The sequence below is a fragment of the Anser brachyrhynchus genome (assembly GCF_964034855.1).
Source record: "Anser brachyrhynchus genome assembly, chromosome: 2".
Taxonomy (NCBI): domain Eukaryota; kingdom Metazoa; phylum Chordata; class Aves; order Anseriformes; family Anatidae; genus Anser; species Anser brachyrhynchus.
The window spans coordinates 112,703,064-112,726,463 of NC_137695.1; the positions used below are offsets into that span (position 1 = coordinate 112,703,064).

At 41.3% G+C, this 23,400-nt stretch overlaps 1 long non-coding RNA gene across 36 annotated transcripts in view; it reads left to right on the forward strand.

The window, feature by feature from the left end:
• Positions 1-23,400, forward strand: part of LOC308189196 — a 63,457-nt gene that overhangs the window by 21,202 nt on the left and 18,855 nt on the right. For 18 of the 36 annotated variants that reach the window (XR_013946087.1, XR_013946088.1, XR_013946102.1 and 15 more), the window contains 5 exons: positions 6,269-6,338; positions 6,995-7,103; positions 9,584-9,685; positions 12,006-12,047; positions 14,961-15,532. The exons of 1 other annotated variant lie outside the window; for it this stretch is intronic. This is a non-coding gene — a long non-coding RNA (uncharacterized lncRNA). Of the gene's footprint in view, positions 1-3; positions 311-332; positions 542-5,464; positions 5,735-6,268; positions 6,339-6,994; positions 7,104-7,178; positions 7,321-8,884; positions 9,033-9,583; positions 9,686-12,005; positions 12,048-14,960; positions 15,533-23,400 lie in introns of those variants that run through there. 17 more of the 36 variants (XR_013946104.1, XR_013946119.1, XR_013946093.1 and 14 more) reach the window with 13 other exon arrangements.

Consider the following 23,400-nt stretch of genomic DNA (forward strand, 5'->3'; position numbering starts at 1 on the left):
CAGATTGAAATCTACTGGAAGAAGTGTTCATAGCATGATCACGTATCTGACTCTGATACATAAGCTGTATAAATCCCATCACAGAGGAGTAGCAGGCGGCTTCCTCCAATCAAAAGAAATCACACCAATCAACAGCTCAGTAACCTGTATGTTCCCATGCAATGGAAACTTAATCTCTCCTCACTTATCATCAGTGGTACAGTATTAGTGTTGCTGGGCAGCTTTGGGTGACTATGGACTCATTGCTTGCAGGAGAGATCCCATAGTATTCCAGGAAGTGTTATAAAATGGTTTATATTGAAGTACTGAAATATGTGTGCTGTATTTTGCAGGACATTATTCTTGCTGGTGATTTGGAGTCCCAATTTGCCAAGGCCAGTTATGTTTGATGGTCCTTCCATTTGTCAGCATGGGGCTCTGCATGCCAAAACCTTCTTCCTAACACCTTAATATGATAACCAGAGATTCCCCAGAATGCAAACTCCCTGCTGCAAAAATAACAGCGGAGGAGAACATATCCAGCAGCCCCTTTCAGGAAAAGGTAAACTCAGGATCCCAAGTATCTGCTCAGAAAAACGAAATGTGCACACTGAAGAAAACGAAATGACATCCCTGCACTAGCTCAAACATCCACATATGATGACAGACAACTTGCACTTGACACGTTCAGCATTTTGTGGTTCTTTCATGGTTGTAAAACCACACAACAGGCTGAACACGCACAGCCCATAAGCCATAGAGCTGAGACCTAATCTAAGATGAGGTGGAGATAAGTAGTAAGAATAGCTGAAGCCAGCAAATTATGATCAAATCAAGATCCTCTTCTGGAATCTTCTGCAGTATGCAAAGCAGAGTTTTTCCAATGATTGTCTTGCACGAAGCCCTGAGAAGCCATTACATACCTTAGGATTCCTGGGAATTTTCTAGGACTGCAGGGTCAGTTACTAGCAGGTGCTTGAATGATGATGGAAGAAAGAAATCAGTAGAAAACAAAACTGTCAGTGTTGCTGTTTTCTGTTTCATGCAGCTAATTTTCCCGAGGCTTTTTGGGGAAATAAAATTAGTTGCATTTAACATTATTATAAAGCAGACATATCTTGCCCAGGTTGAAGCTTTATAGAGGCTTACAGTTGTTAACAAACCTAGATTGTATTTTTACATCTCCTGAGACACTTTTCATCCTATAGTTAGATACCTACCAATAGTTGACAGAAGTGAAAACTGCACAAAGTATTCTGTCTGCTGAAAAAAAAAATCAATAGACAGTATTTTAGTCTACAGTACTGAGAATAATATATATATTTCAAGGAATAAATTCCACACGTGTATTGAGGAGCAGAATCTGGCCCTTAGATTGAAGAGAATTTCAGCCCTAACTAAGACAAATCCCTGCAGTGAAGAGTGGAATAGCAAGCAGGGTCTGTGGAAAAAGGGTGGAGATGCTTTTCCTTAGCTTTCTATGCATAGAATAAGCTTCTTACAACTTCTTTGGCATTATAACTCCTATACACAAAGGACCAAATTTCTGCAGTCCTCAACTGCAGTTCAGGACTCATTACACAAGACCTACCAAAGCCTCCTGAAAGTGTGGGTTAAATCATGTCTGAAGGATTTGGCTTTCTGTAAGCGAGCTCGGCTTGTTAATAACATAATGGAGTTGGAGAGAACATTCGTTTCAGGAGTGAAAGTGTCTTATTGTCTGATTTATTTTCTGAGTGAGAAAAATAGGTTTTGCTTTTGCAAAAACCTTTAATTTCATATGGGAAGCCACCTTTAAGACTCATCATTTGGCAACATGCTCTGCCATTCCCCTGACTCTTTTTCCACATCCATTGCTAGTGGCTTGGTGTGTTCCTTATCCCCTGGGTCAGCTCATTAGCTGGATGCATGGATGCTCATGTCGATCATCAGAGCCTGCTAACAAATCCTGTAGGACTACTCTAGACCCAATAAGAGATATATTTGTTTTGTGGTTTGCGTTTTGCAGAAAACACTATGTACTTCTCACAGCCTAAAATATAGTGTGTTTTTTTTTTTTTTAGAAAAAAAAAGTGGCAATTTTCATACAGTGCTAAATAAAATAAATTACAGGCCCCAAATGATCTAATAATTCCTAAGGCAGAGTTCAGATGCAGTAATTAATTATCCCAACATGGAATTCATAATGATCAACTATTAATATGTGCATGGGGGACTGGATGTCTCAGGATTTGGTAATGGGATAGGGAGACTTTCACCTCGAGGTTGCTGATTTGAATCTGACCCAGCTCTCTAGTGACTTCTGAAAGCTGCAAGCACGTGCTGTTTGTTCTGTAGTTCTGTATATAAAATGAAATGATCTAAGCTGCTTCCTAGCAGTCCTGTGTCCATACCATTGATGCCAAACAACCTTCCATTTGATCACTTTAGCTGGGTGGCCAGGGGCTCTGCAGGTAACCACACCACAGTCTGCCCTTACGGATGACTCCTCCAGAAAATGTTCCCACTGGGGCGTGCCTCTGTGGGAAGCATCCCGCACATACCCTGGGGAGAGGATGAATCATGGAAGCCCGTGTCAAGACTGCTTTCAGTTGCACGCTGTGGAGATCACGGTGAAGCCATCTGTGCTCCCCAGCCTCTTGTCCTGAGCTCAGGGTGGTTCAAGCTCAGGGCGCTTAAAGCTCCTACATGTTCCCATGAAGTGTCTACCTGGCAGGGCTGTATTATATACTTGGCACTGGTCACGCCACTCAGCCCATCTTGCAGGCAGTGTTTGAGATCTGTTTGAGGAGTAGGAAGCATACAAGAGGCTTTGTCCCTGGAGGTTCAGGTGTGTTGCCCCAAACCCAGCTGCCAGAGCACTAAAGCATGGCAAGGGGCAACTTCCCTCCTTGACCACGCATCTCAGACAGCAATGGGCATCAGTCTCTGGGCTGCCAGTCCCAGGCTTACCTCAAGTCGCAAATCCAGAGGAGCAGAATAAGTAGTCTCCCAGAAAAAAAAGGCAGCAGAGGAAGGGCTGAGACTAGGTTTTGTAGAGTTTGGTGGAACCATGTCTCTTTGATTCAGAGCTTCACCAAAATTTAATAAAGTCTGGCTGAAACAAATTTGCCCAGGTCTGAACTTCCATCAAGAAGTTGAAAAATCTGGAGGATCAGCAAGCTGTAGCATAAGTGGCAAAACAAACCTCCTCAGGCACAGGTCACAGGAGAACACAACACAGAAGTGTGTATGCTTGGGAAAGTGGCCAGTGCTGCCAGGACAAGGTAAGGTCTTTTACAGCTCCACCTTGTTTGATTTTATGAATTATATTCTGTGGTACCTGTTCTGTTTTGGCAAGGAGCAGGATACTGGTAGCTGCCAAAGATTTTGATACTTTCTTCCATTTTCTTGAATGCTGGTAAAGAGGTTGGGGCACTGAAGGACTGAAAGTAGGAACTCTACAGAAAAACACTGCTGCAGTCTGCAGAATGTGAAAAAATCTGCACCCTCCAGAAACCAACATGTCAGAGAACAACTGTCCTAAAAACAAACAGTTGAAAAGTATTTAAAACAATTTAAACAAAATTTAATCCAAGTTCCATGCTGGGAAGAAACCACCTAATTTCTGAGAAATAGGAGCTCTGAGCCAGTTTAATAATGGATATTGGTCCTTTCCAGATTTTAGCAGAGTTATTAACTGCCATATGAGCACTGTACTGTGAATTTAGCTCCTCTCTGTGAATCTTGGTGAATGCTTCTGAAGCAAAAAAATGTATACAATGTCTTTCTGTGCAACAATTCTAACCATAATTTAACACTTTGTAGGTTAGTGACATATTTTTTATTAATTTCCAAGTTTGATGCAATCATTCTTAGAGAAGAAAATAAAAGTGAGTGGTAGGTGTTACTTTATAGAAAAAAAAATTACAATGAATAGTAGAAATTGGCAATATTACAACTATTTCCAGTTATTTCTCAAAACATTTGGGATCAGAAGAGCCCTAAGGTAGAAATTAAGCAGACAAAAATGGCAAGTATGTTAAGAACATAAAATATTTTTGAGTTTATTTTCTTTTACACTGTAAATAAAATTGACAGGGGAGTAATTACTGGTAGTTCAGTCTTTCTGTCCAGTCATAAGAGGGAGAAAACCCTTTAAATTTGAAATTATCTGGAATTTTCTGTTGCTCCTAATATGAATGAATACGAGAGAAATGTTACTCTGAGCACTAATGGAGGTTTCTCGATTCTTGCTGAAGGTAATTTGGATTCATCTTCACTCTAGCCAGTCCACCAATACGTACATGTTAGTTTTCAGAGTTCCTTTGCCTTTTTCCAGATATATTTTTGATCAGATGGTAATAAAATTTGTCCCTTGTATAGCTAAGGTACTCAGATGCGGAGTGCTTTTCTAAAGTATAGTCACATCTGTGGTGGAACAGGGCAGATTTTTAGTTCAATGCAACACTATCTGTCTTATACCACAGAAAGCAAAGGGGGGGGGAGAGTGCGAAAGTAGTTTTGGAAATAATTTCAATAATCAGAATGTAATTTGTTCAGTTGGAGAAAGAAGCAGGGATGAGACCTTGTCCTTGAAGAAAAGATAATGGGATCTATAACATCTACATGGTTTCAGGAGGGTCTTGTACTCACATGGAAACCTCTTTCTTTAGGACCTTTTAAAAAGCAATTGTGCTGATGTAGCATGTGGCAGTCATGCCTAAGGAAACACTGATAGCTGGGTTAGAAGAGATAATAGATAGGTCTTACCCACTTCTAATGTCTGTGACTCAGGAATCTTGGCTTCCCCCCCCCACCCCACCGCCCCCGAATGATATCAGTCACAATAGCATGGTGGCTTTATATTGATCGTGAAGATTTCTACTTCTGGAAGTGGTTACTTTGCTTGGCAGGCTGCAGCGTGGATCAGACAAGACTTGACTTACTTTTCAAGCTCTAATAAGGTCGTACACTTACAGACAATAAGAATTGAGTTCGGTGCCACTATGTCAGATTACATCTCAAGATTTCTTGGGCTTTGCTTGGAGATCTCAGCCGTCTATTTCTTTTCCCTTTTGTGTAAAGAAAGCACATTACTTCCTCCACATCTTTCTCTTGTGTTGCTATAATGAATTCCTTGCTATTCCCTCAGGGGGCTGACTCACACTCTTGCATTTGAAGTGAAGTAAACTGGAATTTGTATCTTTGTGAAGGTCAGTTGCAGTGCATATGAACAGGAAAGAGGGGTCAGAATGGTAATGCAGATCAGAGATACGCCGGCAGTACAAATGCAAATGCTGGCCAACAGGACATCTCAAGGCTGTCGGCATGCCTAGCATTTGTTTGGCCAGGCGGTGCGATGCTAGCTGATGCCCATTTAAAAGGCTCCAGTCAGCGAGGGGAAGCTTGCCCGTGCTGCAGAAAACTCCTAACTTCTGTCAGGAAAGGAAGTGGATGGCTATGAAAAAAAAAAAAAAGTATATATTTTTTCACCATTTCCTAGAAAATTCCTTCATATCTCTCAAGACTGATAATCCCCAAGTGAAAGGACAATGGCCCTAGGACTGGAGAAGTGAGAGAAGAGCACGGTGATGCACAGTGATGTGTGTGGCTGGTTCAGGATTGCTTTCTGCAAAGGCTTTCCCCAGTCTGAGTTGAGTGGGTTCACATAAAGGAGGTTTCTGTCCCTTCCTCGTGTTCGGCTGATCAAGGACCAAGAAATCTGGTGATCCTGGCTCTATCGCTGAGCTTCGTTCTGGATCATGCGCAAAAGGTGTGGAGAGATGAGGAATTGGTGACAGACTCCAGTTTCAATAATTAATTTGCAAGCCATAGAAAATGGCTCGGTGCCTAATTGAATAGTCTGGCCCTGTGTTTTGAGTAACTGTGAAAGATCAAATCTTTAAAATAATAATCTAAATACCATCTCTTTCCTCTCTGCTTGAGTTCTCATGCTCGTTAAGCAAGTGGTCTTTGAAACAGGAGTTGTAGAAAACAATGCTTTTTACACTGCACAACAATATCTTCTGTTGTGGCATTTCAGCAGCTTAAAGCAAAAATGAAAGGAAAATGAGAGTCAGATAATGATCAAAGTGAACATGTAGCAGCTTTTCAGAATTAGTTGGCCAATAGAAAGTATTTGAAGATGAAGATAAAATAGTGAAAAGGAATGAAAGGAAAAACAACAAAATGTAGCAAACAAACAAAAAATATCAGCAGAAAGAGACAGGAGTCAAAGGAAAAAAAAAAAAAGTTGACTTTCACTAACTTCAGGTTGACTTTTTAATTTTTTTTTTCATTGCTCCAGTGTCCCATCTGGATCTGGTGTATCATTGCACCTCAGTAGATAATTCCTTCTCCACTGACATACATTTTAGGTAAGTGTCACTTACTCTGTTTACGTGAGCTCCTTTATTCCTTCATGTTTTTGTTAAAGAGATGCTTCAACACACAATATTAATCAAATCAGTCATTTTGCTTTAACCTTTCCTAAATCACTTAGAGGTGAAAAAAAAAAGCCATTACCAGCACTTACCTGATAGTCAGGCCAGAGCCTAGCACGTGAGAAGCCGTCCTGCTTTTTCTTGGCTTACTGAACTCACTGGAGAAAACAGGATCTTCAGATCTTCATGGCAAGCAGGCACAATTAGACTCATCCTGCAGCACCAACCACAACCATGAGCCGGGCCACAACATGCCTGCTTCTGAGGAGCAGTGTGCACCACCTGCACCCTATCATTGCACCCCAAAATTAGCTGTCGCTGCAGGATTTAAGTGATTATCATTTGCTGCCCTGCACAGGGCCAGTGTGACTTGGTACAGTGAAGCCAAGAGTGTTATCTTATTTTTTATACGGATAATATATATATTTTTTTCTTTTTTCCTCCCCCAAAAACATCTATTTTAAAATAGAGAGAAAACCACAAGCTACATAAGTCTTAACTTGTTTCAGGACATAAAAAGTTCAATGTGTTCAGAGGTTGTCCATCCTCTGTTGTCTTTCCTTGATGACTGTGCTTCTTCACTTGTGCAGGCATCTTCTGAAACTGAAGGAGAATTATTCCGCTCATGAAAAAAGCAAGAGAAATATAAACAGACCGGTACATGTTATATAAAACTATGGGAAGAAAAGAGCATCTTAGGTAAATACCAAGCTACTTATTTTATGATTTTTAAATGTCATTCTTCTGTCCAATATTGACTTTTTTATATGGAAGTTGAATTATAGATCTTACAGCACTTGGGAGCCTATGGCGGCCTTACTCTGACACAGCTGGTCAAGTGAAGGATTGAAGTCCCAGTAATTAGTTACGAGTTTCTCCGCTGGGGAGCCAGGCCAGGATGAGAAAATTTTGTGAGGTTAGTCCTCCCTCCAGGTAAAGCCAAAGCAACTGGGAAAGAGCCCAGTTGTCCTCTGAAGGGGTGCACTACAGCGTCCTCATCTTGTTGCTGCAAATAGATGTTTCTTCAGGCAGTGAATTTGTAGGCAGAAGTGTAATTTGCAGGCTTTTGCTGACTTTTCTGTCAAACAACTTATTTTGAAACATCTGTGTGTAGAATGGAAACCACACAGTGTGATGAGAAGAGGACTGAAAGTAGAGCCTGAATCATTTGGACCTCTGCTAAAACTTCAGAAGTTGTTTGTTGAGGCAGGACCTCTGGGTGGCCCCAGAGGGGCAATGATGGGGGAGAATTAGAGACAAAGAAACAGGCGACAAAGGAGAATTGACTGCAGAAGTTTGGACAAAGGAAATGAGAAGGGAATGAAGGAAGGAAGGAAGGAAAGAGGGAAAAAGAAGGAAGGCAGAAAGTGGGGACGGATGGAAGCCGTTTGGGAAACCAATTTCATGTTGGACATGCAGATTACTAACAGCAAAAATGACCTGATTCCTCTCAGAACCTGGAGTTTTCCTATTTGGACCCAGGGTGGCAATTCTTGAACACAAGTTTCCAGTCTTCTTTAAATCCCCTTAATTGCGGTTTTAATATTACCCTGTAAGTGGGAGCAGGAAATAAACATTTCAAGAATAATTAAGACAGACAGTGTAGTCTCTCTGAACACTGAACAAAAACTCAGAAGATCCGGATTTTCAGAGCCGTCGCTGTCGTAGACAAATCCTTCTCTCTTTCTGTGTCACCAGGGGGTCATTAGGAGCTCTCACAACACAAATAAATCACGGAAAAACAATACATTATGCTACCGATGGAAGGCAAGGGTCTGACATCCAGATCTGCTGCTGCTTGGTCTGGTATTCTTAACTCAGGACTAAGCTGGCTGTTTTATTTTAATTAACCTTTAACAATGAATGAAGGCTCATTTCTGACAGGCTTGAAGAGGCACCCAGACTTTACCTTGTTTTTCAGATATAATCTGCAATATTAATGTATTGTGGGCATACAATGCAATGTAGGAATTCTTGTGATGAATCCATTGTTTCTGCTGTTTTTTAACCACGAAATAATGTCTGATTCACACTGAATTTTGGTCAGGTTTTAATACTATATATTTTTTTTAACATGAGAAATAATTTATCCCTATGTGGATTTTTTTTTTTAATTTTGAAAAATAGAAAAAGGCAAAAAGCAAGCTAATTGTTTTATAAGCTTCCCTTTTGTTTTCACATGCAGTTAAAGTACTGTCACTCTCATAACATCCACATAAATTATCAGAGAGATGATAAAAATGAAGATTGGCAATATTTCTAAAATGTTTTTAATATTACTATTTTCCATGAAAATGTCAAAAAAATGAAATCATTGACATGCTTTTCAAAAGGCTCAGATCACTGTTTATATGATTTTTTAAATTAATTTCCTTCCAAAATGAAAATATCTTCATATTTGACTTTTTTTTTTTTTAAGTTTTTCTTAAATTTCCTGTTCTTTCCATTTCTCCTCATCATTTTCTCTCTTTCTATGGAAGAGAAAAGGCAGAGGAAAATGGAGCAAAACAAACCCAAACCATAGAAACCGGTTAGATGTTGATTTTCTTATTTCTGAAAAGAACAAAGATGAATAGCGTGGAAAATTTCTGCAAACTAATACAACACTGCAAGGAAGCTGACAATTCTGTGAGTGGTCACCTTTCAAAACAACTGTTATTGTTTTAAGAGATTCAATGACAAATCCTGATGAACTGATATTTTAAGCATTATTTTTTCACTACAACGTCCTTTTAATTAACTCGAGCCAGCAGTTTAATTGGAAGTTAAATATTCTTTGCAGATTTAAGATTTCCAGTGCACTGACCTAATAGTTCCAACTGGTGTCAATGGAAGAAATGAATGTCTGCAAATCTGTGCTGTATGGTTTTCATAAAAAAGGAATTAGCCAAATACCGCTTATGAATTTTGTGTATATTTTATTTTCATCTCCAAACTTCAGTACTTCAGTATGTTTTTCTTCGGTAATAAATTAATACTTTAGGAGCAATAAATATATATTACATATTATAAATATATAAGCTATATAAATATATATATTATATTATTATTGTCTGAGATTTGTATTTAGCCATGCATGTACAGAGTAAGTTCTTATGCAGACCTTCCTGCACCTCGAGTAAGACAGCTATGGCATGCAAAGTGTTACCCTTGAAAACTGCAACTTCTCATTATGACAGAGCCCCAGCAGGTGACAGAAGGAAAAGCCACTGGCCCATGAACTAGGAGCCCAGAGCATCATCAAGCTTTGCTGCTACCCTGGAGGAGGAAAAAAGAAAAGGGTGAGGAGTGAACCTCCAGGACCCAGAATGCCACTTGGCTGGTTGACAGATTTGTTTTGTCCCTTCTCTTTGCTACTTTGCTAGTTGCCTTTTGAAGGGCATCAGTAACAAGCTGGAAATGAATGCTACTTAAGAGATTTGGAAGTAAAACTATTTATCTCTTTGCTATTTATTTCTATGTGAGACTGTTCTGGTTTGTGTGTGTGTGGGTTTGTGTGTTTTCCCCAAATCTTTAATTTTGCTTAGTTTAGCCTTGGGAGAAAAATAGGACACTAAAATAGCAAAGGCTGCAGCCACTCTGCTGTGTGTTTTCACATGTAAACCAGACCACTGAGGTGTATACTCTTCAATTTCTATGTCAGCATAAGGACTAGCTTGTTTCAATATCAAAATCAGAGAAAAGACATTAAACGTCTCTTTGCTTGTAGGGAACAGATATTGATTGAGATGTATACAGATCTAGGACCTGCTCAGATTACATACTATATTCAAATAAAGCATGCTTTTTGGAAAACTAGCAGGATTTCATGGCTGTGGGGTGCATTTGTGACTGTAGATACTTTGTGGTTTAGGTTTGTTTGGAAGGATGTAATTGCTTTTCATGCGCTTATCCTCTTAACTGGATGACACAGAGGCATCAACCACATCCATTGAGGCACTTCAGCATCCTGCAGCACCCTTAAGGTTTTACCAAAACCATGTCTTACCTTCCAGAAAGCTTTTTCTGGACAGAATGGCATTCCTGCCTTCTCACTGGCTGAAGCACTGTGGATTTTCCCCTTTGTAAGGCTATACAGCTCATGGGTTTTGGGGCAATGTGCGTTGCGATGTCTGAATAGATCTGACAATACTGAAGTGAACAAAAGTAGCTGATCCAGCGTAACATCTGTCTGCCATATTACACTTGTGCTCCACAGTACATCTGCATGTGTGTCCCAGGTGCACCAGATTTATTCTCTATTATAAGGTCAGCTCCCAGCATACACTGTTATGTGTCACGGCCAATTGTCCAGGGAGTGATGAAGTCCAGCTGAAGCTGAACTGTGGCTCTTGCCACACACTGTTTGGGTGATTTCACTGGAGTGATGTGTGCCACTGGTGTCAGTATAAATCCATCATGGAAGCTACACAAGAAAGAGGAACCCTGAAAACAGAGCTTCTGCTCTGTATTTGCCACAGGAGTGTGAATGTAAATAACATCGCTGTCCTTGCTGCCGGTGTCCATACTGTGCCCCTGCATTTTGCATTGCATTTTGGATTTTGTTACATGACAGGACTTGCACCTTACCTATTATGAGGTTCTGCATGGCCAACCACTGCCAATTTTTTACTGAATGCAAAACTTTGCTACAAGCTGAAAATTTTAATTCATCCATTAATGGATTTATTCCCAGAAACTGAGGGTGTGGTGCTGCTCTGAGTTGGAGACAAGTGTTCAAATGAGCTAGGAAAGGTTTCTAATCATAGCTCTGTTATTTATTTGTGGAGTCAACACAGGACATGAGATTTCTTTTTCCTTTCTATTATTAGACACACTTACCAAAGCTGCCAATCCAACACCTATTCTACCACATAAATTCACAAGTACACTTATCATTTCAGGTTTTTTGCTAATTATGAACTAGGTACCAAATGTTCTGGGAAATTCCCCTTTGCTGACAATCACAATCTTTGTCTTAACTGAATGGAATGCAGAACACATCCCAGACTCAGTGTAGAGATATTTTTGATCAAACCTTTATCCAGAAAGGAGCCTGCCTATGTAATAGTCTATGCAGGGTACCTTGAAAGTCAAGAGATGCTTGTGCTGATAAAATGAGCAAGTTTGGTGGTTATAATAGTTTTTCATCAGGGTTTCAGCCTGCCTATTCTTGATCTCAGCTTCTGAGATATCATCTTAAGGATAGGCATTGCCTGCAGTTGTCAAGAACACGGAGACAGTGGTTTTCAGCCCATCATCCAAAGACCCTCAGGGCCTACAGCTAATGGGTTCTTCAAATGGAAGCAAGGAAAGCAACTTGTTATCAGGAGTCCACACCTCTACGAGAATATCTTTAGGAATACTATAGTCAAATGAGATCAGACATCAGCAGATAAAAATAAACTCTTTCAAATAAACTTGAAAGCATGTAGAGTACCAGTGCTACACAGAGAGTAAGTATTGTGTTTTTAACATGGCTGCCTTTGCTAAACAAAAACCCCAAAGGCCATTATCTGCATTAGCAGAAGTCACTGGGAAGCGTCCAAGCCCAGTGCATCACTAAGTTGCATCACTCAAAACTGACAAGACTTAAGCATTTATCTCTACATTTATCTCTAGAACCAGTGGAGTCACAGTTATCTCCTGAGATATTTGTGTGGGGTAAGTCGCTTTATTTCTGATAATCCATACATGGCTATAAATTCATTGCAAGATCTTATTTTTATGGCGAGGTGTGGCATACTTTCAGAATCAGATGCATAAAGACTTACGTTCATTTATGAGGATTACTAACTGTCAGTCTGTACCATATTTGTCCAGGTTGCACTGATAATATCTCCCTAACTCATTAAATCTGAATGATAAACCTTGCTTGTCTAAACAAAACAATAATACAAGCTACACTGTTTTAAAAGTACAGCACACTTTTTGCTCATGCAGAATTGGCTACCCAATGATGGCCAAGTTACTGTGGCTTTTCTAGCTACCCCATATTGGCTGAGCCCTGCCAATTGCCTGTTAGCTACCCGCTAAAGTTAAGTACTTTAGGAATAATATTGAAAATGTAAAGAGGTCTCAGATAAAATCTGTGGGAATGATGAAAAATGCAGAATACAGTATTTATAATGAAAGACTGAAAGTACTTTTAGTTTATCAAAGAAGAGGATAAGTAGATAGTTTACCACTGATTGCTAATACTTCCTTAAGGAAGAGAAACACAATAATAGATGGCTCTGCAGTCTGGCAGACAAAGAAATAAAAAGAATGTAAGTCTAGAAAATAGACAAGATCAAGCTGGAAATAAGGTGAACATTTTAGACTGCAAAAGAAATTGGTCATTAAAACAGTAATAACAGTAACTATTATTTCAGTGGAATTTTCATTATTGGATTTTTTCAAAGCTAGACTGACTTTTTTAAAAAACAATATAATTGAAATCAAGAGCAGCTGTTGATCTCAAGGTAGAAACTAACACTTGTGAGAGTCTTTTGGCCAAAGTAATGCAGAACATCATAGTGGTCCTTTCCCAGCCTTAAAATTTGTATGTCTAGCACAATACAGAAAGTGTTCCCATTAAGAGAAGAAACTTAAAACCCTTCAAACACTAACACTGTTGAAAAAGTGAATTTGCACCTTATTTCTGAATGTTTGGGTCAGCGTTACTTTCTGTAGACAGAGAGGTGACGATCCCACCCAGCCTCTTTTCTCTGTTAGTGGTTCCATTCATACTAAGCCTAATATTGTTTTTCTGCTCTTGTTATGCCTCCGTCTAGTGGACTGAAAATTTATTATCAGCTCTGTTTTCCTCTGTGAAATAAAAAAATAGTGTTTGATCAAGTTACCTCAACCTTCTCTTTGATAAGCTAAGTTGTTGAAGCCTCCTAGGTCTTCTGACTTGGAAGCATATGGGGGAGAACAGAGGGGGGTGAATTTTCTTAGGCAATGTAAGCCTGAAGCTTTTTTTTCTTAGGAGGGTTTTATGAAATTGACTTAATTGCTCTTACTAATAATTAGAACTGGCCAAAAATGTTCTAGTCAATGTATATCTGTGTTTCAGAATATATTTCGATTGTTTCCCTTTGACTCTTTGGTGGTGGTTAAGGAACAATGACTTTGAACAAATGTCTGGGTTTTCACGGTAGAATGTAAGTCTCTTCTCTGCGCTGCTCTTTCAATACTGGGATCTTTTTTGCGTGTGCATTTAGATGTGCAAAAAAAAAAAAAAAGATGCTCTTCATGCAGCAATAGCAGAACAATCAAAATCCACCCAGAGAAATCCCAAAGCAGTGATTTGGAAGGGAAACGGAGTGCTCCTTTTCAGATCGTCCAGCCCCACCCCCTTGTCATCAGGATTAAGACAGCAAGGGTGCGGGTGCGGGTTGCATATTTGCAAGTGAATCAGCTGCTTTCCAGAAGACTGTTATTTTTTCAGTAAAAGCAATAGAATATCATTGTTAACTTACTATTTAAGGGAAGAGAGTGTTTAGAGGAGGTGCCTTTCTGAGAAACAACTAAATGGACGTGTACATTTTTTCATATACTGAAATATGACAGTATTTTGGCTTGAGTTGTAAGGATTGTGCTTTAATAAGTGACTGTGTTTATTTATCAATATGTACAAAACATAGAGGAGCCATCAAATTCAAGGGGAAATAATGATTCACTGCTGTCTTTATAGCCTCTGTCTATAAGGACATGTAGCACACACATGTCCTGACATATATGAGTATAAATGTATAAGTGATTTTGCATGCATCCACTTTATTCTTCATGTCTTCAGAAGACAAAGGTTGGTTCAGTGTTATAAAAAAACAGCTCCCTACAAGACTTGTAAAGGTAGATAAATGTGCAGCAAGCTCTCCCAGGTCACAGTCCTCCTGTGTATGTATTTTCTGATAAGCCTAATAGCCTTCATTCCCAATGACTGTTTTTGTGTTAGGTACAAAATTATACTTTTGAGCATTTGAGTATTATCCATCTTCATTAAAAAAAATAAAAATAATTAAACTGCAAAAATTTGAAACTCCAAAATTAGTTCCTTCTATATTTCTCTGCAAGATCTCCTGGACAGAAACAAGTGCCTAAAGGCTGTGTAGTGAATTTGTAGCATCTAGGACCCATTGCACCTACTGTTTATGTGATGTACAATTGATCAGTGCTTACGCAGCAAGTTTAATGAGGGCTGGAGTTACCAGATTTAGTGGGTGAAAGGGTGCAACACTGCAGGGTGTGGTGTCCTGCGTGTGGGGAATTTGGTGTGCAAGTTGTACAGAGCCAGCCTTGCACACACTGACTGCCTGTGCAGGATCTCTGCCAGTCCAGCAGTCCACATAGTGCTACAATAACATGAAACATTTTTGTCTGCTTGAAAACAAAACAAGAAAAAAAAAAGAAAAAAAAAAAGAAAGAAACCTTACTCTTGTGCAAATATAAAAGCTTCTTCCCTATGAGATGCTGCCCAGATGACCAGAGAGAGCAGCAGGGCAGTAGGTGGTGGATAAACGTGGTGGAAGTGGCAGGTATGTTTGAAGGATTTATCGAGTTTAACGTGTCATTTTTTTTCCTTCACCGCAGCAATTTTCGGTGGTATGAACAATACCAGCGCTGATGTATGGACCAGCAGATGTCAGTGTAGTTCTGTTCATTCATCTTCCCTTTTGATGGAATTCCAGTTATTTTCTGTGGTCCCCGCCGTTCAGCTTTCTTATTTAACCATTGTCTTTTCACAGCTTAATGCATCATAATATTTGTAATTCATGTCTTCTGTCAATGTTTTTGGAAATGGACATACATCTTAACAAACAAAAATCCAACCCGAGGACTGGCTCTGAAATACTGACACGGCCAGGCAGACCGCAAGACAGCAGAGGAGCAGGGAGCTGGAGAGCGGACAAAGCACTGGGGTGCTGAGTGGGGCATTGCTGCTAGAGACACTGATTCCCCATGGAGGTCCAGGTTTCCCCAGAGGTCAGGCACATTGCAAGAACACCCACAGTTTCTGTGCTCCATTTTTCTGTGTCTTTTGAGGAGAGGAAAATACAACACCGGCAAGAGAAGAATGTGCTCCCAAGCGCCATGCTCTGAAATTGTTTCTCCTTCTTGGTAGTGGCAGCCAGCGTGCCGTTCCCAGGCTGACTCAGTCTCCACTAAAAGCTCATTGAGCTACAAAGGGGTAACAGAGCTACATAATTTCTACATCACATAATAACTTTTGAGACCCAGGAAGAAGGGAACAGTGGCTTAGCAACACAGTTCCAAGACTTTTCTGCAGGAGCTGAATGCATGAGATATGGAGAAAAAATTCCTGAAAAGTTCATTTAGAATAGTTTTCAGAAGTAGTCATAAGGATGAGGGGAAAAACTATGTTCTAATGCCAAAGATGATAACCACAAAAAAGAGCTTTATTTTCATGTGTGGTGATATTATATTTTTTGGATGCTCTAACATCTTGATTCCATGAGAAGTCTGTCCTCCTTCATCTTGGACTGACAGCTCTTGGATGGAAAAGCAGCTGCTCTGTCAATAAAGAGAAATGAGATTTGTTGGCAGAACGAGCAGTAATGTTTGTTGTAGTGGTACAGCCTGATGAAGCCTCCTCCTGAGCTCCTCCTGAGCTTAAAGCCTTCTCCGAGCCTTCCAAGGACTACTAAGCAGTCATGTGCAAAGATGCAGAACTTGCATTATAGCTTATTTTTGGCAGACCTGTGAGTGAGAGCGTCAGTAAGACTCACCACAAGGCTTGGGGCTGCTTTTGCACCTCCAGCCACTGAAGGCAAAGACCCAACCCAAGAGAACGCTGCACATCCATTCCCGGCAGCCAGTGGACAAAGGCAGGTCAGCAATAGCAGTTTCACACTGTTGAGTTGGTCTGTAAACAGAGACAGGGCCCTAGTTTGAAAAGTTTTGGATCTGGATGGATATGATCCCAAAATAGATAGGCTTCTGATCCAGGATTTTGGCATAGCCTGCTACGTAATAATTGGCTTTGCAAAGAGTCGGACTGGGAGCCAAATCCCAGAGGTTGGGAGTGTTTGGGGGTTTGTTTCAGGTCCATTTTTAGTGTAAGAGAAATTTCATGAGATGCTGTGCTAAACTTGTGACATGGCATCATTATCAAGTTATAACATGATGCTATTAATTCATTGCACTCTCTGCAAGTTGCTGTGACCACAACCCTAATTGTTTCTTGAAGCTCACAGTAATGTGGCCTCTGGCTCATAATAAAATTACATGCAGAATCTCATGAAATGGAAAAGGAAAAGAAAAAGGAATGAAAAACTCTCTGTGGACCTTTCTGAGTTGTGCAAGTCATAGCTTTTGACAGGGAGAACTATTCCAATAACAGAGATTGGCAAATTTTAGAAAGTTTGGCTATAGATACTTGGAAGTTTCTCAGAAGCTTTTCCAAACCTCATCTTAAGATTATCCAAGACACTACACAGATCTGTTGGGTTACAATTTCTGGTCTTCATGGAATCCAACAAGAACAGACTTATGTGAAAATTGAAATATAATATAAACAACTACCTACAGCAGGAAAGTAAATCTCTCCCTTTTCTTGTCTTGACTTGCTAAATCTTTCAAGCTTCAGAGAAGTGTATGCATATGTTCACTTGGATAGGAGACTTGGGCCATATCCTAATATTTAGTTGAACCAATTTGAATAATCATTCTGATCCAATAATTCGCTTTTAATAAACATGACGTGAAAGACCAGTCTCTTCATTGTGGTTAGCCTTCCCCGAGTAACCTTGCTCCTCTTTTTATGCCTGTATGTTCCTTCGGCTGATCCCGCAGCAGTGATATACCTCTCTGATCAATGCCAGGTGGCAATTGCTTTTTGGCTGGCAATGCAGGACTATGTTGCTCCCCTCCTTCATCTGAGTCCCCAACACTGCCCTGGTGGCAGATGATCCAAGTGTGAGGCATTGGGGAAATTCTGCAAGAAGAACATCTCCATGCCCGCGTGGGGCCTATCAGTGGGCCTAGCTGTGTGGGGAGCCTGCCAGCGTGGGCCTCCACACGGTCACTGCTCCCTTCCCATGACGGTCCTGGTGTTTCCACCCCGATGTTATCCAGTAAGAACATAAACCACTGGGGTGCCTTAGGGACTGCAAGCCCTCCTTGAGCTTGTTTCCCATGGCCTGAGCAGAAATGGCCCCATGCCCTGTGCTACGCTCCAGCCCCTTGCATGAAATGGTGCTCACTTGGGAGGAGGGTGTCAGGGAATGGATTCATTCAATGTGCATATCAGAGGCACAAAAAAAAAAAAAAAGGTTTGGGTAGTCTCATAAGCATCTCCAGGTGTTCAATAAATTAAAATAGCTGTAAAATAAAATGGAGGGAGAGGCTGTCAGTCATCTTAACATTGTGGGCACTTCTGACAGTCAATGCAATCTCATACAGAGAGAGCTCCTTTTACTTTGCGGTCCCAAGAAATGTTTTGTTGGGTCTATTAGTCTTTGGGCATCTCAGAGAAGGGATGTGACAGGAATTTAATGTGCCCCTTCTTAGATCCTCACTGTTCTGATAATCACAAAGAGTTAAAGTAACACAGCAGAAGGTTTCTCTGGGCCTCTAGGAGGTTCAGCAGATTACTAATACACTACAGGCAGTTTTAATGACAGAGCTTCCAGCTCAAATCTGGCCTTTTTATTATGATGAAGGGCCTGGCCCCAAGTGGTACAGAACACCTGCAGCTCTCATTGAATACAATGGGATCTGATGCTGATGAAAGGGACCATTTTCAAACTTCCTTAGAAGTAGACGCTCCCCAGATGTTATGCAAAAAGCCCTGCAGAACAGGCATCAAGTGCTGTGATACAAGGCAGGCCAGCCACTATTTTCCTCAGCAGGATAAACCCATGAGTTAGTGCAAGTGGTTTATGTGATCAGATCTCCTATCCAGGAGCAAGCAAATTAAGGTCAGTGCTGACTGAATTAATGGAAGTATTAGCCATTCCTTGAGAGGCACTGGACATTCAAACAAAGAGGATTTTCTCTTGCTGGGAAGGTACCTGATGACATCTGAGTTTTGTCACTGACATTACTCACAGCAGGATTTTGACTATAATCCAGAAGAAAACTTGCGGGAAACTGGGAAGTACGTATATAGGGAAAGACAAAGGGGAGCACAAAACTTCTTATGCATTATTTTGAGACGTGTGTCAGAGATTCAAGAGAGACTTATTTTAACCGAACATGTTCATGTTCTGTAAATTTCACTTTTTATTCACCATCAAGAGAAAAAAATGCTTCCCACTCTATGTTATCATGGTTCTGCAAGTTCCCCTCTGCCGTTACCCCTTGGTTAGTGCATATGGGGACCTTCAGCCCTGGGCTGTACTGACATTTCTTGTGCAGATGTCTGGGACCGATCGCTGCTGTAGGCATGGGTGGGATTAGTGCTGGCAATTATAGGTGAAGTACTGTAAAATTGTTGGTGATGTGCGAGGGTACACCATTCTGTTGGATTCTTTACTTGATTTTATTTTGTTTCATTCTCTATGTCTTTTAGCTATCACTCTCTCCCTTCCACATTTCATATATGTACTTATTATATAGAGAGCTGGTTCTAATTATGTCAATCAAAAATAAAACAATACACAAAAATCAGAATATATTGTATACTTGATTAGCCATGGCTGGGCAATAATACACAAGGAAAAATCTACATTCCTACCTCCCTCAGCTGGGGATATGATCCAGAATCATATTACCAATATAAACAGCATAAAGCAGTCTGCTTTATTAATACCTAATATATCAGGTATCACACGTTCATTGCAAAAGGCAAAAGAATAAAAGCATGCCTGCATTCTGACATTGACACAGATATTAAATAACACATGTCCTGTTCTGGATTTTCCTTTCTTTGTTACAGGGTGGCAGGGGAAGAAAGGAATAAATACAATAATAGTTAAAAAAAAAAAGTTCTGTGACAGTTATGTGGTGATGGCAACATTGGCCCATTGTATGCAGTGAGTCAACATAAAAATGCAACAAACCCCCCAAATAACATCCACATACCAGGCCAAATCCCAGCCATCACCAGCTGTCCAGGCGCTGTGGATTTGCTGTGGCAGTGCTGCATAGCTGGGAGGAGGGAGGCAATATGCGAGGACTTGGGCAAGTGATTTGTACAGCTCAGGAATGTCACAGAAGTGCTGGGTGTTGTCGGTTTATTTTTCTGCTCTTGGGTCCTCGCAGGGGCTGGTTTATCCTTTTCACAGGGCTGCTGTAGCTTGCATCCCTAGTGCTGAGGGACTGCTGTCAGGCAGAGAAAAGCTGAAGACTTAGTATTCCCCGGTGATGTTTCCTTTCTGGTCTTCTCCCTCTATTCCCTAATCCCTTCCTCCACCATCATCCTGGGGGTGGAGGAGGAGGGGAGGTCCTGAAAAGGGAATGCAGAGGCAGCGCTAGATAAATGCTGCCAGATAAACCCCTCTCTGTCAAAGTTATTTCCCTGGACAGTTTCTTTGTGTCTGTGTAGCTGGCATAAAGTGGCCAAAGCATACGACTGTCTCTCATCACAGTGATTGTGTGTACAGTGAGTGTAGTGTGTGTAGAAATGAATAAGGCTGGACTCTCTATGTCTTAACTTTAGGATTTAGGTTTCCTCCAAATAGAAAACCCAGTAGCTGTCTTCTGCTGGATGAAAATAAAATCACGAACTTTAAAAAGCAATGAAGTAAAACTTCCACAGTGGCTTTGATATGGCTGATTCTTTTTTAAGCCACTTGGATTTGGCATTGCTTCCTGATAGCTTGCCAGCCTGGGATGCTGTTGTTTTTATCCATGCTGGAGAAGCAGACAGCTTGCTGATAGCTTGTAGTGTGGTGTGCTTGTATGGGTTACCTGGCATCATCCCGAACTTAAGGAAATTGCAATTTTCGTCTTTTCACATGTGCGTGAGTAGCAGCAGCACAAGGCTGAGCCATGCACAGGCACGTCAAAGCCTCTATTCGCTTTCTTCTGAACATGGCACTCCCTCCCACTGGGGCTGCTGCATTACCTCCTTCATCCTCTGCCCACCACCGTCCTCCAAACGTAGTGACCTGGGGCCATACCGCCCCTACTCCTCTTGCCCCTGAGCTGATTCAACTTTATACCTCAGCCATCTCCTTCTGCCCCTCGTGCACGTACCTCGACACTTCAGCCATTCGCCCTCAACACACAGCAAGACTCTGGGAGCTGACGAAGTTACTACCAGTCAACTGATTACCTGCTAATCTGCTGCTTGGCAGCAGCTGGTTGTGTGAAAGCTCTTATCCTGCAGCTCAACTTTTTCACAGAGGGAGGTACGGCTGAACACGAACTCCTGTACAGAGGCAATTACACGAGCTACAGGGTTACTGCCTTGACATAGGCAGCTGAAGCTTGCTGCCTCCAAGTATCATTTGAAGTGTTTCACACACCAGCAGTGGTGCACACATCTTAGCCTGGTTTGGTGGACTAGGCATTCATGAGGCTGTCAAGTTGGTGGAGATCTGTTCTTCATTGATGTGCGTGTGTGGAGGGAGGGGAGCCTGCACTGTCAAATGGTTTTGCTTCCTATTTGCAAGTTTTTTTAGGGCAGAGATTGCTTCCTATGACATTTATAGGGGTTTCACATTAGGGGACGCTTATCTTGGTGGACTTCTGATGTGCTACCGATATCGTACACACTCTGTTGCGTTCTTACAAAGGAAATCGAGACATTTCCTTTGGTGGCATTAGCTTGACTGATGTTTCAGAGTGTGGCACATGGCATTGGATTTGTTGATTAAGTATTATGGCGAGCCAGAAAGTGATTTGCTGTGACATAATAAAATGTGACTGATGTGTCCTGATGTGATACAAACTGAAGTGTTGCAGAAAGATGCACAGTCAGACCCACATGGGGGTAAAACCTAAAGCACTTTTTCTAACACCCAGTTGTCAGATATTTGACTTGGACAATTACAGATTTGCCACCAACGCTCTGCTGTCTTCAGTCACCACACTAAATCTTCCTAATTGGCAAATACATTAGTGAGAACTGACATCACCATGTTAGTCACTGCGCAAACATGGAGGTTGGCGGAGAGGTACAATCGTTCAGCGTTGTCCATAATTAATCACAGACAGGTAGTTCAAAAAGGCTATGGGAACAGTCTCCACATTCACTTACTAACACTTTATGATCCAAAACAGAATCCAGAAGTTATTCCAAGACAGGCCGTCATAAAATCTTGAAAACTTGTTCTGAGAGTTGCTTTTGTCGTGCCCTACATAAATCTGTCCGATTTTGGCTAAGTTATATACTGTTTAAAGTCAGCATTTAAAGTAAAAACAACTTGTGTTTTATTTAGAAGGACCTTTGCTGCTGAAAACTCCAAGTATTTGCAGTACACTGAGCACTGCAGAAGATTATGCCTTGGAGGAGCTGAGCTTCCCATATGAGAAAGTCCAGATGGGGCATTGCAGAAGGCTTTACGGTTAGATGCAGCCATCTGGGGTCAAACAACAAACAACAGAAGAGCCTCATCAGCAAGGGCATGTCCACCATGTGCCTGAGCTAAATGTAAAGAACAGAAACAGGGAAGACGGATCACGACCAGGGAAGGTTTGGAGGGTGCTGTTTTCTGTATCGGCAAGTGGTGGAGGCAATCAGAAGACAGCCTCATTTCTAGCAATAACTGGTGTCTGCCAGATTGCCGTTAAGTTAAAGAGCAAAGGCTGATTATTAAACTGTATGTTAGAAACTTGAGGAGTTCTGGTGCTTCATGTAAATATGAAGCACAGGAGAGGAATGTTATTAAATAAAATGAAAAGGAAGGAAAAATTGCTGGAGTGTTTGTGGCTGGGCTCAGGCTGAAGACTAGATCTTACAATTCTGGAGGCTGCCTGAGACCTGATAAGACTGTGACTGTGATCAAAACAACCTGGAGGTGATTACTAGCAGATTTCAAATTAATCCTTTAAGAAAACATTAGGATTCATCACAGTGAAGCTTGCAGAGGACGGAGTGTTCTGTGGCACACTAGACAGGATACAAGGAAATGCAAAATTACTGTAAAACTGAAACTGGAGGTCAGAAAAGTCCAGCAAAACAGTACAGGATGTTGCCCATGCTGGGCTAACGGCACGCGCCCAGAAAAGGGCCAGCAGGTGGGAGAAAGTGCAAGAAATCCCCTGTTGGGATTTATGGTTTTATTTTTTTTAAGCCATCCCTATGTTGGTTTGCCAGCTTTGCAGGCAGCAGGAGAACATTTGCAGCCCAGAAAAAGAAGCAGAAAGCGACACAAATGAACACTTCCTGGGAGCAGGGGACAGTGTTGCAGTAGACCATGGGACTGCCAGAGAGCAAACGCATCCAGTACTTTCCATGAGCTGAAGAGCATTAAGATCCCTGTTACCACAAGAAAGTTTCTTCACACTGCAGGAAAAGCTAGAGCACTGGAGGAAAGACAGCTAAGACCCCAAGATCCCCATAGGGAACTTACTCAGGGTGTTTGTGGTCAAGATCCTACTCTCACTACTGCCAGAGAACAGGCACTGCTGGGAGGCTGGTATCCCAAGAGAAACTCTGCTTGGACGAGAAGAATCTGCCCTTTCTTGAATCCCAGGCTCCTGTGGCATGAGCCTGCATGCTCGTCCCATGTTTGGGGCACATTTTGTTTCTACACTTTCATTGCATCCATTAGACAGGCATACTTCTTTCAAAAATCTCTTCCTTATTATCCTTTTTTAAGTAGCATTAAAAGTCTCCAAAGCTTATGTTGGGGCAGAGCTTGTAGGCATCTGTTGCCTTTTCCTCTTCTCCTACCTCATTCAGCGTTGGGTCAGTTGTTCCAATGTTTCAGATATTTTCTGCAATGTCCCTATTCTCAATGTTTTTCTAAAGTAGGACAGAACACCCCACAGCCATCTCTGTGCACAGCTCCAGCTCTGGCTCTGTTCGTCTGGTCTTGTGTGGTTTCTCTGCTGGGAAATTCAGGCCTCCCAGTGCCCTGATTCCCACTGCAAAGCATTGTAACTGCTTCTCAGTGCT